This window comes from Bos taurus, chromosome 14 (genome assembly GCF_002263795.3).
Source record: "Bos taurus isolate L1 Dominette 01449 registration number 42190680 breed Hereford chromosome 14, ARS-UCD2.0, whole genome shotgun sequence".
NCBI classification, from domain to species: Eukaryota; Metazoa; Chordata; class Mammalia; order Artiodactyla; family Bovidae; genus Bos; species Bos taurus.
In genome coordinates this window covers 76,153,379-76,173,732 of record NC_037341.1, presented here as the reverse complement: position 1 = coordinate 76,173,732, position 20,354 = coordinate 76,153,379, and the positions used below count along the sequence as shown (strand labels likewise).

Below are 20,354 nucleotides of genomic sequence, written 5' to 3'. Positions count from 1 at the left end.
CAGCACGCCAGGCCTCCCTGTCCACCAACTCCCGGAGTTGACTCAAACTCATGTCCATTGAGTCGGTGATGCCATCCAGCCATCTCATCCTCTGTCGTCCCCTTCTCCTCCTGCCTCCAATCCCTCCCAGCATCAGGATCTTTTCCAATGAGTCAGCTCTCCCCATCAGATGGCCAAAGTATTGGAGCTTCAGCTTCAACATCAGTCCTTCCAATGAACACCCAGGACTGATCTCCTTTAGGATGGACTGGTTGGATCTCCTTGCAGTCCAAGGGACTCTCAAGAGTCTTCTCCAACACCACACTTCAAAAGCGTCAATTCTTCGGCACTCAGCTTTCTTCACAATCTGACTCTCACATCCATACATGACCACTGGAAAAACCATAGCCTTGACTAGATGGACCTTTGTTGGCCAAGTAATAGCTCTGCTTTTTAATATGCTATCTAGGTTGGTCATAACTTTCCTTCCAACAAATAAGTGTCTTTTAATTTCATGGCTGCAATCACCATCTGTGGTGATTTTGGAGCCCCAAAAAATAAAGTCTGACTCTGTTTCCATTGTTTCCCCATCTATTAGCCATGAAGTAATGGGACCAGATGCCATGATCCTTGTTTTCTGAATGTTGAGCTTTAAGCCAACTTTTTCACTCTCCTCTTTCACTTTCATCAAGAGGCTTTTTAGTTCCTCTTCACTTTCTGCCATAAGGGTGGTATCATCTGCATATCTGAGGTTATTGATATTTCTCCCAGCAATCTTGATTCCAGCTTGTGCTTCTTCCAGCCCAGCGTTTCTCATGAGGTACTCTGCATATAAGTTAAATAAGCAGGGTGATAATATACAGCCTTGATGTACCTTGACTTTCCTATTTGGAACCAGTCTGTTGTTCCATGTCCAGTTCTAACTGTTGCTTCCTCACCTGCAGATAGGTTTCTCAAGAGGCAGGTAAGGTGGTCTGGTATTCCCATCTCTTTCAGAATTTTCCACAGTTTACTGTGATCCACACAGCCAAAGGCTTTGGCATAGTCAATAAAGCAGAAATAGATGTTTTTCTGGAACTCTTTTCCTTTTCCCATGATCCAGCAGATGTTGGCAATTTGATCTCTGGTTCCTCTGCCTTTTCTAAAACCAGCTTGAACATCAGGAAGTTCATGGTTCACATATTGCTGAAGCCTGGCTTGGAGAAGCTTGAGCATTACTTTACTAAAGTGTGAGATGAGTGCAATTGTGCGGTAGTTTGAGCATTCTTTGGCATTGCCTTTCTTTGGGATTGGAATGAAAACTGACCTTTTCCAGTCCTGTGGCCACTGCTGAGTTTTCCAAATTTGCTGGCATATTGAGTGCAGCACTTTCACAGCATCATCTTTCAGGATTTGAAATAGCTCAACTGGAATTCCATCACCTCCACTAGCTTTGTTCATAGTGATGCTTTCTAAGGCCCACTTGACTTCACATTCCAAGATGTCTGGCTCTAGGTGAGTGATCACACCATTGTGCTTATCTTGGTCATGAAGATCTTTTTTGTTCAGTTCTTCTGTGTATTCTTCCCACCTCTTCTTAATATCTTCTGCTTCTATTAGGTCCATACCATTTCTGTCCTTTATTGTGCCCATCTTTGCATGAAATGTTCCCTTGGTATCTCTAATTTTCTTGAAGAGATCTCTAGTCTTTCCCATTCTGTTGTTTTCCTCTATTTCTTTGCATTGATCGCTGAGGAAGGCTTTCTTATCTCTTCTTTCTATTCTTTGGAACTCTGCATTCAGATGCTTATATCTTTCCTTTTCTCCATCTTTGACTGTGAAGAATAAAATCAGTCTGATTTTGGTGTTGACCATCTGATGATGTCCATGTGTAGCGTCTTCTCCTGTGTTGTTGGAAGAGAGTGTTTGTTATGACCAGTGTGTTTTCTTGGCAAAACTCTATTAGCCTTTGCCCTGCTTCATTACATACTCCAAGGCCAAATTTCCCTGTTACTCCAGGTGTTTCTTGACTTCCTACTTTTGCATTCCAGTCCCCTATAATGAAAAGGACATCTTTTTTGGGTGTTAGTTCTAAAAGGTCTTGTAGGTCTTCATAGAACCGTTCAGCTTCATCTTCTTCAGTGTTACTGGTTGGGGCATAGGCTTGGATTACCGTGACACTGAGTGGTTTGCCTTGGAAACGAACAGAGATCATTCTGTCGTTTTTGAGATTGCATCCAAGTACTGCATTTCGGACTCTTGTTGACCATGATGGCTACTCCATTTCTTCTAAGGGATTCCTGCCCACAGTAGTAGATATAATGATCATCTGAGTTACATTTTCAAATTAGATATAGACTGGTTTATTTGACCACTGGAATATGGCAAAAGTGATTGTATATGACTCCTGAGGCTAAATCATAAAACTCATTGAGCTTTTGTTGTGGTCTTTTAGATTGTTTGCTCTGGGGCAAGCCAGGAGCCGTAGGATACTCAAGCAGCCCTATTGAGAGGGGCCGGTGGGAACGAAGCTGAGGTCTCCCACCAGCAAAGTGCACCACTGTTACATGTAAGCAAGCCATCTTGGAAGTGGATCCTCCAGCCCCAGAAGACAGCTGCAACCCTGAAGAATACCTGCCTGCAATTCTCATGAGAGATGATGAGCCAGAACCACAGAGCTAAGCCACTCTGAAGTTCCTGAGACACAGAATTTATATAATAAATGACAACTTTATTTTTGTCATCAGTCAGTTCAGTCTCTCAGTAGTGTCCGACTCTTTGCAACCCCATGGACTGCAGCATGCCAGGCCTTCCTGTCCATCACCAACTCCTGGAGTTTACTCAAACTCATGTCCATCGAGTCGGTGATGCCATCCAACTATCTCATCTTCTGTTGTCCCCTTCTCCTCCTTCCCTCAAGCTTTCCTAGCATCAGGGTCTTTTCCAATGAGTCAGCTCTTCATATCAGGTGGCCAAAGTATTGAAGTTTCATATTCAACATCAGTCCATCCACCCAGGACTGATCTCCTTTAGGATGGACTGGTTGGATCTCCTTGCAGTCCAAGGTACTCTCAAGAGTCTTCTCCAACACCACAGTTCAAAAGCATCAATTCTTCGGTGCTCAGCTTTCTTTATAGTCCAACTCTCACATCCATACATGACCACTCAAAAAACCATAGCTTTGATTAGATGGACCTTTGTTGGCAAAGTAATGTCTCTGCTTTTAAATATGCTGTCTAGTTTGGTCATAACTTTTTTCTTTCCTTAGTCATATCTCATTGAATTTAAGTTTTTATTGGAGTATAATTGCTTTACAATGTTGTGTTAGTTTGTGCTGTACAACAAAGGGAATCAGATAAATGAATACATATATCCTCTCCTGCTCAGACCTTCCTCACTCCTTCCTGCCCATCTGACCCCTCCTGGTATCACAAAGCACCAAGCTGAGCTCCCTGTGCTGTACAACAATCTGCTTTACACATGATAGGATATATATGTCAATGCTACTCTCTCAATTCATTTTACCCTCCCTTTCCCTCTCTGTGTCCAGAAGTCCTTGCTGCATGTCTGTATCTCTATTCCTGCCCTGCAAATAGGGTCATCAACACTATTTTTCTAGATTCCATGTATATTGTTTTTCTTTTTCCGACTTACTTCATTTTGTATGACAGAGTCTGGGTTCATCCACATCATTACAAATGACTCAATTTCACTCCTTTTTATGGCTGAGTAATATTCTGCTCGCAAAGAGTCGGACACAACTGAGCGACTGAACTGAACTGAACTGAATGTTCATTGTATGTATATATCATATCTTCTTTACCCATTCATCTATTGATGGACATTTAGGTTGCTTCCATGTCCTGACTATTATAAATAGTGCTGCAATGAACACTGGAGTACATGTATCTTTTTTAGTTATGATTTTCTCAGGGTATATCCTGCCCAGTAGCAGGATAATAAATGACTACTTAATTGCAAGCCCCTAAATTTGGAGTAATCTGTTATGGAGTAGTAGATAACTAATACACCCCCAAAGTAGAAAGCTGGAATCTAGAGTTTCAGGATTTGGAAGTTTGGTAAACTTCACAATATAGATGGAGGACCTCCCTGGTGGCCCAGTGGTTAAGAATATGCCTGCTAATGCAGTGAGCTTGGGTTCAACCCCACAAGCCTGGGAGCAACTAAGCCCGTGTGCCACAGCTACTAAACACTCATTCTAGATCCTGCAAGTCTCAGCTACTGAGCCGAGTGCTGCAACTACTGAAGCTCATGTGCCCTGGAGCGTGTGTTCCGAAACAAGAGAAGTCACCACAATGAGAAGCCCACGTTCTACAATGAAGAGTTGCACCCACTCGCAGCAACTAAAGAAAGGCCATGCACACAAAATACATAATAAATAAATAATTTTTAAAAAGAATATAGATGAATTTCAAAGCTGTAAGGCTAGATGAGATAGCTAAACGTTTGGATGAAGATAGAAAAAAGGAAAGTCAAGATCTAAACCCTGGGGCACTCCAGTGTAAGAACTGGGAATAGGAGGACCAAAAACCAAAGGATATATGAAGGAATAACAAGTGAAGTAGAAGAACACCAAAAGAATACATATATATATATATATATATATATATTTTTTTTTTTTTTGTATTTCTCGTTCATTTTAGCATCCCTTTTCATCCCTTTAAATCTCCGGCAGGTGTTTAGTCCCATGTCTATTTGTTCTTTGTTTCTAGAACCTTGTTATGCCTGATACATAATAATCATTCAATACATGTTGAATAAAAGAGCGCATAAATAAGTACAAAAGTAGAATGGAATTAAGACTATAGTTTGAGAAGAATAAATAAGTTAATCAGCAACAGCACTGTCCATTTAGATGAGAGAATGCTTATTGGACACTAAAAGTACAAAACCATTTCATTGTCTCTGCTCCCAGTGGTAGTGGAGACAGAGGTCATCAAAGTTGGTATTGATATTATGTATTCTGAAAATTTTGAAACTTGCAACAAAATTAAGGTAACCCAAGGACCTTCACTTTACTGTTAAAACAGAATAAAAACCAAAACATAAAGGTTGTTTTTACCAATCTTTTAGTAAAAACAAAATAAGATACTTCTCTTTCCTTTCTGCTATGTTCCAACCACAAAGGTTGCTTCTGTTCCTGCAGTTTGCCAAGTCTAGACTTGCCTTTGCCCCTGCTGTCTTTCCTCTGCCTTCAGATCCTCTTCACATGACTGGCTCTTTAAATAAAATACTGTAACCTTAGAGAGGCCTTCTCTGTCTGAATAGGCTCTCATTATCCTCAAGTCCCTTTCTGTCACATTGTGTTGTTGTTCATTCATCCAGTCATGTCTGAATCTTTGTGACCCCATGGACTGCAGCACGCCAGGGCTCCCTGTCTCTCACCATCTCCTGGAGTTTGCCCAAGTTCACGTCCATTGCATCAGTGATGCCATCCAGCCATCTCATCCTCTGAAGCCCTCTTTACCTCCTGCCCTCAATTTCTTCCCAGCATCAGGGACTTTTCCAATGAGACGGCTCTTCACATCAGGTGACCAAAATACTGGCGCTTCATCTTCAGCATCAGTCCTTCCAATGAATATTCAGGGTTGATCTCCCTTAAGACTGACTGGTTTGATCACCTTGCTGTCCAGGGGACTCTCATGAGTCTTTTCCGGCATCACAGTTTGAAGGCGTCCATTATTTGGCATTCTGTCTTTACGGTCTAGCTCTCACAACTGTACGTGACCGTTGGGAAGACCAGAGCCTTTACTATATGGAACTTTGTCAGCAGAGTAATGTCTCTGCTTTTCAACACAATGTCTAGGTTTGCCATAGCTTCTATCACATTACTCTGTATTATTTTCCGCATAGTACAATAATGTGAACAATAATCCATGTCAAGGTTGCAACAATGAGCTTTACTCAAGGGCCTTAGGAATTGCAATTTGGGAGACAAGGACTTGGGTAAAAACCAGAAGAGTGCTTCTGGAGAGAGAGCCAGGGGCTTATAAAGGGAGATACTACGAGGTTGTTAAAGTTGTCTGGTGAGAATTATGGCTGATTCTGATGCAGAAAAGAAGATATTTCTTCTTAATGGGGAGCTGTTACTAGGGTCAGATAAATATCTTGAGTCTCATGGATTTTGGGCAGATGGTCTAGATGCTCCTACTAAGAGTCCACCTGAGCTGAGATGTGCATGTCTCACTCCCTCAAGGGTTCCTGGCTCCATTTTAGGAAGCTCTTTTAGCAATATCTACTCCATTTCGATTTTTCTCTCACAGCACTTATGGTTATCTGAAATCATTTTGGTTCTTTTAATAACCAAAATGATAGGTTCTCCCTCTAGAATAGAAGCTTCTGTTTTTTTGCTAGTTTATCCCATCTCTATAGAACAATGCTTGGCACGAAACAAGGACCCAGGAGGTGTTGAGTAAAGGAAGGAATCTTCACTTGCTTTGATACAATTATACTTTGCATATTTTTGGATTAAAAGAGAAGCCTGGTTTAGAAGTCTGTATTTCTTCATTTACTTTCCCATATCTTCCGTAATTAAAAAAAATTATCCTTTGCCCATTTTTCTATTTTTTTGAAAGCAATTTATACTTAAGATACTAACCCTTTCTTTGAAAGTCAGTTTTGTAGCAAATATTTTTTTCTCATGTTTGCCTATTGATCTTTGTCCCGTTTTTTTTGGGCGGAAGTTCAGATTTCAAGCAGTCAAATGTAGCAATGTTTTCCATAATACTGATAATTTGTTTTAACTCAGGCAGCATCAAGTCACAGTTAGGTGGGGTGCTTAGAGATTACTTTGAATCTGTGAATTCGGGCAGTAGGCCAATTACTTAGCTATCAAACCTCAAGTTACTCGTATTTTTCTAATTTGCAAAATGGGGATAATGGCACTAAATACGTCACAAACTGTGAGGACTGAATGAAATTAAGAATATCAAATAATTCCGATAGTGTGCACATTGAAAGCGCTCTAACAGTGGTTCAGTTCAGTTCAGTCGCTCATTTGTGCCCAACTCTTCGCAACCCCATGGACTGCAGCATGCCACACCTCCCTGTCCATCACCAACTCCCGGGGGTTTACTCAAACTCAAGTCCATTGAGTCGGTGATGCCATCCAACCGTCTTATCGCCTATCGTCCCCTTCTCCTCCTGCCTTCAATCTTTCCCAGCATCAGGGTCTTTTCAAATGAGTCAGTTCTTTGCATCAGGTGGCCAAAGTGTTGGAGTTTCAGCTTCAGCATCAGTCCTTCCAATGAATATTCAGGACTGATTTCCTTTAGGATTGACTGGCTTGATTTCCTTGCAGTCCAAGGGACTCTCAAGAGTTTTCTCAACGTAACAGAGGGTAGGAGTTAGCACTTGTCTACTTTCATGCTGAACCTGATTCTTTCCTGGTTCACAATGCGGTCTAAATTTTCTCAAATGTAAATTCTTATATTTTCAGGAATTTATTTTGGTGTACCGGATAACTTACTTTAAAAGCCTGAAGTTTCCTAGGGGTTTTCAGTAAGAAACCAGTTTCCGGCAGGCAGTGGCCGAGGTGGGCGGAGCCGGTCTCAGCCCCGCCCCACCCCGCCCCTCAACCGGGCCCCGCCCTGCCCCTCGTCCGGGCCCCGCCCCTATCCCCGCCTCGTCCCTCGGCCGGCCCCAGCCTCGCCTTGCCCCTCAGCCCCGCCCCGCTTCGCCAATCATCCCCGCCCCTCGCCCCGCCCCTCCACCCCGCCCCTAGGCCTCGCCCCTCGACTGGGCCCCGCCCATCAGCCCTGGCCCTGCCCCGCCCCTCGGTCCGCCCCTCCGCCCCGCCCCGCCCTTCGGCCGATCCCCCGGGTTTCCTTGGACTCACGGCGACTGGGAGACTGTGCGGTGTCCGCCTGCCGGGTCCTTACGGAGGGACTCCCATCCCTGTGGCCGAGCCGTGAGTGCGGACTCTCCTCTGCTTCGGGCCCGGTGTGGCGGGGCACCCGGAACCCAGCGGTCCCCTGGAGAGGAGAAGGAGCCAGGTCGGGAGAGCCGGGGATCCGCGCGACTGGGCCGGGCCGCACTCGCGCTGCGGGCGCATCCGGGGCTCCGCGCGGCCCGGACTCGGCCGGGCGCATGGGGCCTCTGCAGCCGCTGGACGGGCGATCGGCGACCGACCCAGGGCCAGAGTTGCCCGGAGTCTTCCGGGGGAGCCGGAGCTCCGGGCTCAGCTCCGGGCTACAAGGCGCCGCCTGCGCTTGACCTCTGGTGCCCGGGAACCCACGGCCTCCTCCGGCGGGGTTGGCGGGCTTGCGGCCCGGGGAGACACGCGGACTCGCGGCCCGCTCTGTGTTTCGCTAGTACCGGGGGGAGCGGGGCGCGCCTCGGTAGCGGGGGACCCCAGGGGAGCTGCCAGATCGTGGGGTGGACAAAAGTGACTCCGTATGGGGGTAACGCAGGAGGCTGCGGGAAAGCGTATCCTAGCGGCTCCAGTTCCGGCTCCAGCTTCGAATTTCTAAGGTTTAGTGTTTTGGGCTCACTACCACCGAGGGCGTGGAGGAAGTGCGGTTAGGTTTGTTTTGCATTACCAGAACCTCTGGGAGACCGAGCAAACCTATCACTGACGTTACCTGTGATGGTGATCCACACTTTCTGTTTATCCTCGGTACTATCTTTCCGTGGCTGCCTCTGTAACTGCTAATCAGGTAGGAGGAAGAGTGGCATTGAGTGCACCGAGTACTGGTTACAGGATGGCACAAACCCTGCTAGACAACTTTCCTATATGTTAGTTCACTGAGTGCTCACAACCATCAGCTTAAGTGGTATTGCTATTTCGTTTCATACTCGAGGAAACTCAGATTGCATAAGTTTCCAAATTGCACAAGGATTAAGTGGTAGTAGCATTAGAACTGAAATTCAGATCTGTATGATTTCTGCACCCAGGCTTTATGGCCTAATGTGAAAAAACATTATTGGGGCTTTTCTGATGACTCAATGGTAGAGAATCCACCTGCTAATGCAGGAGAGGAGGGTTTGATCTCTGCGTTGGAATGATTCCCTGGAAAAGGAAATGGCAACCCACTCCAGTATTCTTGCCAGGAAAAATCCTATGGACAGAGGAGTCTGGCTGGCTACAGTCCATGGGGTCGCAAAGAGTCAGACATGACTTTGCGACTGAACAACAACGAAGAATATTATTACTCTTTGGGATAAGATGGATACCAAGGTTTGAGATCTATTCTTTGAGATTTGTTAGCTGTATGACCTTGGGCGGGTTGCTTAGCCTTTTAGGGCCTGTTTCTGCACTTGTAAAATAGAGATAAAATACCTCCTATGTCATAGGGTTGTTATGAAGATTGAATAAGATCTTTTTAGACCACACTTAGCCAAGTGTCTGGCACATAGTGGTGAACTATATATAGCAACATATATCCCACTGTTGTCATTAATTGTGGACGGCAGACTGCACCTCTGAGTGCTGCCAGCTAGCACTTATGCGGACCTAGAGCAGAGGCAGAGGGAGGCAGAAGAGGGTCAGAAGGGAAAGCTGAGGACAGATGGCACGGATGGTGGCGATTATGGGCGTGCCAGTGATCTGTGCGGCCCAGGGCCACTCTTCTGCTTTCATGAGAGTTTTTTAAAAGGCAGTTTGTTATAGCTGATGAACTGGAAAAACATCCCACTCTGGGCTGAAAACATTCTGAGAGGTGTCTGGGAGGGGACTGTGCTGAGGACTCCCGCCTGTGAGGGGGAGCGCGTTTCCACAGGGCCTGGCACAGCCTTTCAGGATTTCTTCTCCCAGATCGAGCGCCTGAAGAAAGGAGAAAGACAGGAGATTTCAGGTTGGGGAAAACAAAACACCTCTTTGCCTTTTCACTTCAGTTCAGTTCAGTTGCTCAGTTGTGTCCGACTCTTTGTGACCCCATGAATTGCAGCACGCCAGGCCTCCCTGTCCATCACCAACTCCCGGAGTTCACTCAGACTCACGTCCATCGAGTCAGTGATGCCATCCAGCCATCTCATCCTCTGTCGTCCCCTTCTCCTCCTGCCCCCAATCCCTCCCAGCATTAGAGTCTTTTCCAATGAGTCAACTCTTCGCATGAGGTGGCCAAAGTACTGGAGTTTCAGCTTCAACATCAGCCCTTCCAATGAACACCCAGGACTGATCTCCTTTACGATGGACTGGTTGGATCTCCTTGCAGTCCAAGGGACTCTCAAGAGTCTTCTCCAACACCACAGTTCAAAAGCATCAATTCTTCAGCGCTCAGCTTTGCCTTTTAAGAGTTGGTAAATGGCTGGACACTTCTTCTAATTTTACCTGTAGCTGTGGACACTTTATAGACAATGATATTCATTTTCACTCAAAGTTAAGGCAGCCTAAATGTTGCAAATTTGTACAGCCTCTTTACAGGGCTCTCACTGTTGCCCTGAGTATTTCCTCTGTAGCGTGGGTCCAGACACCCAGCTCATACCGCACCCTAGCTCCTGTCAGTTCTCGTGTGGCTTTGGACACAGTTTACTTGCCCTCTTTTTTTTTCCAGTGATTCCTGTGATTTTTTTTCTCCTACTATTATTATAATTTACTTTTCTGTTTCTTTTTTCAAAACTTTATTTAGCCAGTGATTTACTATACTGGAAAATATGCCTGTCAGCAAAACCTAGAGAGTTAAAGTAGGATGTGAAAGTTGATTCAATAACACTTGAACTTCAAGGATTTGTGATTGGCTACTCTTGTACATCAAAAGCACGATCTTTCAGGTAGCTCTCTCAACAAGGATTAATACTACTTCCAATGGTGCTATTCAACAAGTTGAAGAGTCCAACTTTGGCCATTCCTTTAATTTACCCATTATTACCTTCACCCTATAGGCCAGCTTCCTTCCCACCAATATTTTCCCTTCCTGTTCTTTCTTACCTTTTAAGGATTGCTAATTGGTTAAAGTCCAGACAATTAAGTAGAATATTTGGTAGAAGATTTAGTAAAAGATTGGCTGAGAAGAAGGTTTAAATTAACATCTAAAAGTAAAGTATCATAGATTTAATTTGACTACATTATTTGAGTTTCTAATATGATGATCAAAGGCAGACATTATATATACATTTTATTTATTTAGTTGAAGTATAATTCATCTACAGTACTATGTTAATTTTAGGTGCACCAGTGATTCAATATTTTTATACATTACATTACAAAATGATCACCACTATATATATTTAGGTAAGATTATACCTACAATTCAGCCAGTTATTCTGGTTAAAATCTATTTAGAAGTTGAAACAAGGAGAAAATGGGATTCTTTTGGAGAGACTGTTTACTCTTTTAATATATAACAGCTCATGAGTGTGCATAGTTTTTAAAAAGACCTTAAAATTAGCCTATGTGATAGTCAAATTTACCAATATAAATTAGATGGCTAGCATACTAACACAGTTTCCCCATAAAAATAGCAGGAAATTACTACATATTCATTTTAGCAAACAATTCTGAAATGGATGTATTTCAATTTTGAAATGGATGGTACACTTGGATGTCCCAAGTGGATGTATTATGTCTGGTTCCTGTGAAAATTACCAAAGCAAGAGTGTGGCTGCAATATGTGTCGTCACCAGGCTACCTCAATATCCTTAGCATTTAGCTTACCGTGTCTCTAGACCCTAAGGTGATAGATGGGACATGTTAAAATAGATATCTGAGACTGTATGGAGAAACTTGTCGTCACTCCCTCCTCCCCCATTTCTTGGTATTTCACTTATTTTATATTTAAAAAAAGCAGGCTTCCCTGGTGGCTCAGTGGTTAAAAAAAATCCACCTGGCAATGCAGGAGATGTGGCTTTGATCCCTGAATTGGGAAGATCCCCTGGTAAAGGAATGGCAACCCACTCCAGTACTCTTGCCTGAGAAATCCCCTGGACAGAGGAGCCTGGCGGGTACAGTCCATGAGGTCAACAAGGAGTCGGACACGACTTAGCAACTAAACAACAACAGCAATAAAAATACACAACCTAAATATATGTGACACTCTCTATTTAAGACAAAAACACTGTTAGATTTAACATTTTCAGTTATTTCAACAGAAAGCAAATATGTAAATGGCCTTATAAGAACAAAGTGTTTCTTTAGAGACTCTGCATTCCAGGTCTAAGGGAAGAATACCACTTGAGTGAGCCATTTAGGAAGTAATCCAAGTCTCCAACTCTCCAGCATGTTATTTCACCAGCAGGACCTTTATCACACAGTATCATAACGCACTGCTTGTTAGATATAACCTAACATCCACACTCCAAGTTTAAGGTTTTATCTTCCCTAAAAGCCTTTAACAAAAAAAACAGTGTACAATCTGCCTAGTCGTCAGGATTTTTTTAAAAAGAAGGGAAAAATTTTTAAAGTTTTTTTTCAATGATGTCATCAAAATAAGTTGATAAAAATATATAAATATTACACCCATCTGCAATACTTCTTGATCCCCTTCTGTGCTTTATTTCTCTCTTTAGCACTTACCGTCACCTAGCATACTATATATCTCCCTACAGTGTAATCACATCAAAGTAGGGATATTTGCCTGCTTTGTTCATTGTTGTCGCCTAATCCCTTAGAATAGTGTCTGACACACAGGCATTCTGTATTTGTTGAATGAGTATGGAGTGAATGAACAGTACTATCAAACTGTTCATGATTGGGAAATATAAAGTGGTTGGCCAGAATGTTAAAACCGATGAAATGTGTGCACTCAGCATCCAGAAAACGAATATTCTTGAAATCAGGAAATGTATAACATCCCAGGTCCTTTCTCAGCATTACAAACTTTTAAACCTTGAGGACCAAGGAAGGTTTTACAGTCTAGTTGTTGCAGCTCTAAAAGGAAAGAATTTTCATTATCACTGTTCACCATGAACGAGAGAGGAGCATGAAGTGTTAAAATGTGAAAACACCTGTCTTGCCCAGTTAAATAGTACATGTGCCCAGCTAAGAAGAGAAATAAGGGAGCCAGGTTTTAGAAAGCACGCTTTCAGAATTGGGCATCATTGGGTAACACAGAGGGTGAGACCTTCTAATGGCTGGTCCAGCCTCTGGTAGATTGAAGAAGGTAGGCAGTTCTTAAAATGCTCAGAGGGAAGTGAGAACCCCAAGGAATGCCAGTAGGTTGCTGTGCCTTAATATAACATCCAACCAGTGCTGAATATTTGGCCAGTAGCTTTACTGAGTCTCTGTTGCTTTTTACTTGCTAAGTCATGTCTGGCTCTTTTGCAACCCCTTGGACTGTAGCCCACCAGTTTCCTCTGTCCATGGATTCTCCAGGTAAGAATATTGGAATGGGTTGTCATTTCCTTCTCCAGGGGATCTTCCCTACCCAGGGATCAAACCCACATCTCCTGCATTGGAAGGCAGACTCTTTACAATGGAGTCACCAGGGAACCTTAAATTTTCGGTTGAGCATCCTGGAATTTTCTGCTAGGTGATGCAGCTCTGATTTTTATCAAAGGTGTTTTGGTAAAAGATGATTCACTTAGTAGGTAAGGTACGTATAAGTGAAAGTGAAAGTCGCTCAGTTGTGTCTGACTCTTTGCGACCCCATGAACTATACAGTCCGTGGAATTCTTCAGGCCAGAATACTGGAGTGGGTAGCCTTTCCCTTCTCCAGGGGATCTTACCAACCCAGGGATCAAACCCAAGTCTCTGGCGTTGCAGGCAGATTCTTTACCAGCTGAGCCACAAGGGAAGCCTAAGAATACTGGAGTGGGTAGCCTATCCCTTCTCCAGGGGATCTTCCTGACCCAGGAATCAAACCGGGGTCTCCTGCATTGCAGGTGGGTTCTTTACCAACTGAACTATCAGGAAGATCCCCTGGAGATAGGGAAAGGTATGTATACTCTGTAGCTAACTTTGCCAAGATGCATGTTTCATAAGGTGAGGCAATATGATGTGATCATTACTTCTTTTATTAACACTTCACTCACTACTTATGGTGAACTGTTCATTTGATATGCTTGAAAGTAAAATAACCGGTGACATTTCTAAAATGTATGTACAGCAACCAGGGGATTAGTAAAGCAGGACAACCTGAAGCACATGGTAAGTAAACTGAATGATAGCTCAGGCCAGTGCATCTCAGAAATTTTCTAGAGAAATCAAGGGAGGGGCCTTAATTGATTCCTCACTTTGTGGTGGGTGGGATAGAGTAAAACTGCACTAACAGTTTAAAGAAAGAGGGGTCAATGACAACTCTTTCATATTAACCTCTGCTGACCCCAGTTCTGCATGTCCAAGTATCAGCAATAGTGTTGGTTTAGATTTTATTAGGATGATTGAAGAATCTGGAAGTTCAATAAAAAAACAAACAGTGGCCAAAAGCTGATTCCTTCATTCCTGCCATGATATGAACTGAGAGTTTAATAATGTGAGATTCTGTGGATGGTCGTAAAATTCACTTCCTTACTATGCTGCATGTACCTAATAGACTGAGCCCTCTGTTTTGTTTGTTGATGTGGATTATTTTTTCAAGTCATCTTGGGATGGAGAATTGAATAACAATTTTAAGTGAAGGTGCCTCCTTCAGTGGGCAAGTATCTGAATATATATATTTTTTCAGATATAGCTTTTTCAATAGTGGGAAACGGAGTTTGGAAACCTGTATCTTTTTTATTTCTCTTCTTGGTTCTTAAAATTTTCTGTTCCCCTTTAAAAAAATTAAGAAAAAAAAATATTTTTAAAGGAGTAGGAGCTCCTTTAGTTCAGTTCAGTCTCTCAGTCGTGTCCGTCTCTTTGCGACTCCATGTTCTGCAGCACGCCAGGCCTCCCTGTTCATCACCAACTCCCAGAGTTTACCCAAACCCCTGTCCACTGAGTCGGTGATGCCATCCAACCATCTCATCCTCTGTCATCCCCTTCTCTTCCTGTTTTCAATCTTTTCCAAGCATCAGGGTCTTTTCCAATGACTCAGTTCTTTGAATCAGGTGGCCAAAGAATTGGAGTTTCAGCTTCAACATCAGTCCTTCTAATGAATATTCAGGACTGATTTCCTTTAGGATGGACTTGCTGGATCTCCTTGCACTCCAAGGGACTCTCAAGAGTCTTCCCCAACACCACAGTTCAAAAGCATCAATTCATCAGCGCTCAGCTTTCTTTACAGTCCAACTCTCACATTCATACATGACCACTGGAGAAACCATAGCCTTGACTAGACGGACCTTTGTTGGCAAAGTAATGTCTCTGCTTTTTAATATGTTGTCTAGGTTGGTCATAACTTTCCTTCCAAGGAGCAAGCTGGTACTTCTTTAGTACTAGTTCCTAAACAAGTGCTTTATTCACTGTCATTAAGTTGGGATCATAGAACATTAACGGGAAGGAGCCTTAGGAGTTAAAGTGATTGACTCGACTCTTAGCTTTGACTCTTAGCTTTCCGGACTGAAAGAGCCCGAGGCCCAGAGAAACTGACTGCAGCGCTTGCCCTCCTGTGGTGACTGACACCGAAGTGCTTCCCGTCTGTCCCGCTCTCCTTGGTTCCTTTTGCACACTGAAAAGAACACTCGCCCTCTCTCTGTTTTTATGCTTCTGTACTTCATTCCCTATCCCCATGTGTAGTATCCCACGGCAAGGATTAAATAAAAAAGTGGGCATCCCTATCTTCTGAGTACTGGGCAAACTCAGTGTACTTTTCTTTACTGTGAGGTGTTTGATCTCAGTCTGGGCTGTTAAGTGCAGCGTGTTCTGAGGATAGTTTTGCCTCCTTAAGCTGGTCCAGCAGGGCCCTCTGAGAACACTGAGATCCCGGGACCCTGTGTAGATCTGCGTGTGTGGGGACTTTACAGAGAAAATACCTTCTTAGCCTGAAGTCGTTTACAATCTCATGGGCTGTCTTGAAGAGAAACTGCTGTGATGTAAATATAAACCTTTCAGCTCTTCCCAGTCTTTGGCAAGTTACTGTTATTCTGTTTACATTTGTTTCAGAATATAGTAATAGTTATAGTATAAGTATTAATCTTGTAATTTTGTACGATCCTATTCATTAAGTTGTGCCGGGCTGAATATTAATTTGACACACTAACTAAAAGGTCATAAGGAAATTAATAAGAGAATATTGCTGCTGTATTAAATAATGATTAATTAGAGGCTTCGGTGCCCTCAGGGCATTCTGGCAAGAGGGGGGAATAATCTAAGTGCTTTCTTTGGCCTTGCTACTTATTAGCTTGTTTATCTAGGGTAATTAACCTTTTTGGATAAATTCATTTTTTAAAATGGATACTATGCATTGTTTTGAAAACGTAACAATGTGCTAAAAATTATCAACATATTCAGAGGCAATCTAGTTATTTGCAGGCTTACTGTTATAGTTACAGCTGTGATGTATTGACCTCTTATCACGTAGGAGTGCTCCTTGTCCTGGCCAGTTCACTAGGATTTTTTTTGGAGAGCACAGAATAAAATATATTATTTGGAAGCACTTTGAAAACTGCAAAAAGCAAACCCGCAGATTATCCAGATGAATGAAGTTGTTAACTCTTTCCTTTCCCACTGTCCTTCCCTTCTCTGCTCCCCCGGTCTCTCTCTACTTAAAGGGAGTCAGTGACAGTATGAATGCAAATGTTTTTATAGTGAATATAGTTTTCATCCTCAGTTTTGAGGATTAAAAACCTCTGAGGTGTTCTGTTGCTCTGTCTGAGCCACGGTTTGGATATCTTTGTATACAGAGAGAGCCAGGGGTTTATGTTGTCTTCTGTTTGCATCCCTCCATCCTCTGCATTTACAGCACTTGGAGGATCCTGTGTGGAATGACTGGGTGCCCAGCGTGCTTATCATGAGCTCCAAGATCTTCCATTGTTGCAGCACCCCTCCCCCAGCCCCGTGTCCTTAGCACAGTGATTGGTATATAGCTGGAGAAGGACATGGCAACACACTCCAGTGTTTTTGCCTGGAGAATCCCAGGGATGGGGGAGCCTGGTGGGCTCTGTCTGTGGGGTTGCACAGAGTCGGACACAACTGAAGCGACTTAGCAGCAGCAGCAGCAGGTATATAGTAACCTCTTAGTATATACATCTGTTGGTTTGACTTGGGGCTTCCAGGTAGGGTGGCAGCTCTTGGATTTACTGCCATCTGACCCTTTTCCCACTTTGTTTGGAGGGGGTCCCCGTTGCTGTTGTGAGTCACGCAGTCTGAGAGCCCTTGTCTAGGCATGCACTGCTGATGCTGCTGGGCCGCCTTCCAGCCGCCCCAGGGTGGCCCCGGTTGGTTCCCTTTCAGAGGAGGTCGTGCAGGACACGCTGTGGCTATCAGTTAGTGAGTCATGATGCTGGAACCAGGAGAAACCTTTGAGGACATTTTAGTACTGCCAGACTCCTCATTTTGTTGAAGGGAATGGAAACCCACTCCAGGATTCTTGCCTGGAGAATGCCATGGACAGAGGAGCCTGGCGGGCTACAGTCCATGGGGTCACAAAGAGTCGGACCCAGCTGAGCTACTCTCACTCGCTCCTCCTTTTGTAGCCAAAGACTGAAGTGTACTAAAGGCACTGGCGGGTGGGCCCCGCCTTTTCCCTCCCGATCGCTTTAGGGCAGATCATGTTATTGTCGCTGGTCCCCGTGCAACTGTTGCAGCTGCTCAGATAAATAAACTCTCCCGAGAGGATTTAGGAAAATTAGCACTTACCTGTAGTCAAGGCTAACTCCTTTGGCAAATTCATTTTGTGTAAATTCCAGAGGTTATTGTGTTATCATTCCAAGATGTTCTTCATAAGCAAGGATGAAAAAGGTGCTTTATGTCTTACTATTTAATAATGAGCCACCAATGCGTAGACAATCAACGGAAATACTTGAGTACTTAATAAAATAATAATCGCTACACTTTGTGGTGTGTCTAATATACATGCAGTTTGCATGCTGCAAACCCACGACCGTGAGAAACAGCTGTTTGGGTAGGATGCAACAGCTGTAAACAGAGCTGTGAATTCCAGGCAGAGCTGAGTGGACTAGGGTATGCCCTGGGCAGCCAGTAATGGTTATTATTATTATTTTTTTTCATCAGAATTGATAAAATCGTGATGTGAGTTGAGGGAAGATGGCAGTGGGAAGACTCTTAGGAGACTATTACAGTAGGCAGAGGAGCGCTACGGAATACCTGAAGTTGTGACTGTGGGTGAAGGAAGATGCTGTGCCTCCACCTTGGAGAGATTTGGGGTTATCGCAGGCGGACTCTGCTGCCGAGGGAAGATGGAAACTCGGGAGCAGACGAGACTGAAGGATTTTCAGCGAGGTCGTGGGAAAAACCATATGCCTTAAATTTCACACCTCAGGTCCTACTTAAGATATTAGGCCTTAATTTTCAATTCCTTTGACTGATCTGTGTTATATAGTGTTGATTCAGGAAAGTTCGGGTGACTCGGAGAATGACCGAGATGCTTTCTAGGAGTTATTTGCATTTAGAAACCAGATGACTCCCCAGTAAGCGATCTGTACCATCAGAGAAGCCGTTGTCTAATCCTGGGGACCCTTCCTATCTTCTCTGTCACATGGCTTCCTCTGCCCAACCGCTTGTCCCAGGAACGTCTCCTATTTTCCATACTAAAGGATACAAAATAGTTGCTTCATTTTCTTCCATCATGAAAGAATGCCTATTGCTCTTTAAAAAGCTGAACATTTTAATATAATTGAATAAAAATTATTCTGTGCTCAGTAATTACTTAGAAAGGAAATGAAAATAACATCTTCATGTTAAATATTCAGAATGTTTCAGACCAGTGTGTTTATGTAATTTCTCCCATTTGCATTCAGTCATAATGGGTTTCTAGATAAAAATGGTGCTGCGTTGAGAGTCCTTTTCAGGCGGGGCGAGGAGCACTGCTAATGGGGACACTCGTGTCCCGGCTACAGTGCAGCAGTGCAGCTGTCAGCAGTTTAATAGTGCTCAGTAATCGGTGTGCCTGGCATGTTGTTTTTGTATCTCTTGTGTGAGCACTGTTAAGGGAAAAATAACACTCTTCTGATATGTGATGTCTCTTTCCTATGAGACTGACTTTACATGTAAGGATTACCTTCACTGGGCTCCCCCAGTGGCTCAGCAGTAAAAGAATCCACCCGCAACGCAGGAGAAGAGGGTTTGATCCCTGGGTCAGGATGATCCCCTGGAGGAGGGCAAGGCAACCCACTCCAGGATTGTTGCCTGGAGAATCCTGTGGACAAAAGAGCCCTTTGGGCTACAGTCCATAGGGTCAAAAAGAGCTGGACATGACTGAGGCAGCTTAGCACCCACTCATGCCACTTCCTATTCCAGGGGACCTTCCCGACCCAGGGATCCAACCCACATCTCTTGTGTCTCCTGCACTGGCAGGTGGATTCTTGACCATTAGGGCCACCTAGGAAGCCCCTTGTAATAGTAATCCTTATTATTTCAGACTTGACCACACATTTTGTAGAGCCCAGAAATCTCTTGACTGTAACAAGATGATGAGTAGATTTATTCTACTGTATTTTCAGAATTTCAGCTCAAAATGGAGTGCAAAGGGCACTAACCACTCCACATTCTAAGGACGTTGCCAGCAGCTCTAAGGGAGGGGGTACTTTTCTACCGCTAGGACCCGAAAGCTTCACTTTGCTTTAGACTGCCAGCTAGGTGGACTTCCAGCTGGGGAGTGCAATGCCCGCTTCCTCTTCTGATACCTGCAGGCCCTTTCCCCTGGTTCAGGGAAGAAAGGGCTCACCCTCAACCCCGCCTGCGTCTCAGGGCAGCACCCACCGCTCTGCCCGCTCCCGGGTCCTCTCTGTATCCTGATGGGGAGTTGGGGCAAGCAGGGTGAGTGAACGCGAGGCCAACTCTCGGGTTGTCTTGAGGAAAGGGAAGCCATGCTCGTTTGCTGGATACATTGTAGGTCGTGCTTCCCCAGTGGCTCAGCAGTAAAGAAACCGCCAGTAACACAGGCTGTAATGACCTAGGCTTCCCCGGTGGCTCAAACTGTAAAAAGTCTGCCCGCAATGTGGGAGACCCGGGTTCGATCGCCGGGTGGGGAAGATCTCCCAGAGAAGGAAATGGCAAGCCACTCCTAGCATCCTTGCCTGGAGAATCCTATGGATGGAGAAGCTTGGCGGGCTACAGTCCACGGGTTGCAAAGAGTCAGACACGTGACTGAGCGACGGACACACACTGTCATGCAAAAGACAGTGGAGACCCTGGTTCGATCCCTGGGTCGAGAAGATCCCCTGGAGGAGGAGGGACAACCCTCTCCAGTATCCTTGCCTGAAAAGTCCCATGGACAGGGGAGCCTGGTGGGCTACAGTCCATAGTGCCGTGAAGAGCTGGACACGACTGAAGCAGCTGAGCGTGCTCTGTAGATGGTAGTTTGTCGACCTTGTCTGCACATGGAAATTATCCAAGGAGCAACGCCCAGGCTGCACCCTAAACCAGTTAGAGCACATCTCTTTGTGTGGGCCACCAGCCT

At 44.3% G+C, this 20,354-nt stretch overlaps 1 protein-coding gene across 2 annotated transcripts in view; it reads left to right on the top strand.

Moving 5' to 3' along the window:
* Nucleotides 1-7,798: 7,798 nt before the first annotated feature.
* CPNE3 (copine 3) overlaps nt 7,799-20,354 on the top strand; it is a 48,423-nt gene continuing 35,867 nt past the window's right edge. Inside the window, exon 1 of one of the 2 annotated variants that reach the window (XM_005215676.5) lies at nt 7,799-7,888. The gene's annotated coding sequence lies outside the window, so the exon portion shown is untranslated. 2 annotated transcript variants of the gene reach the window in all.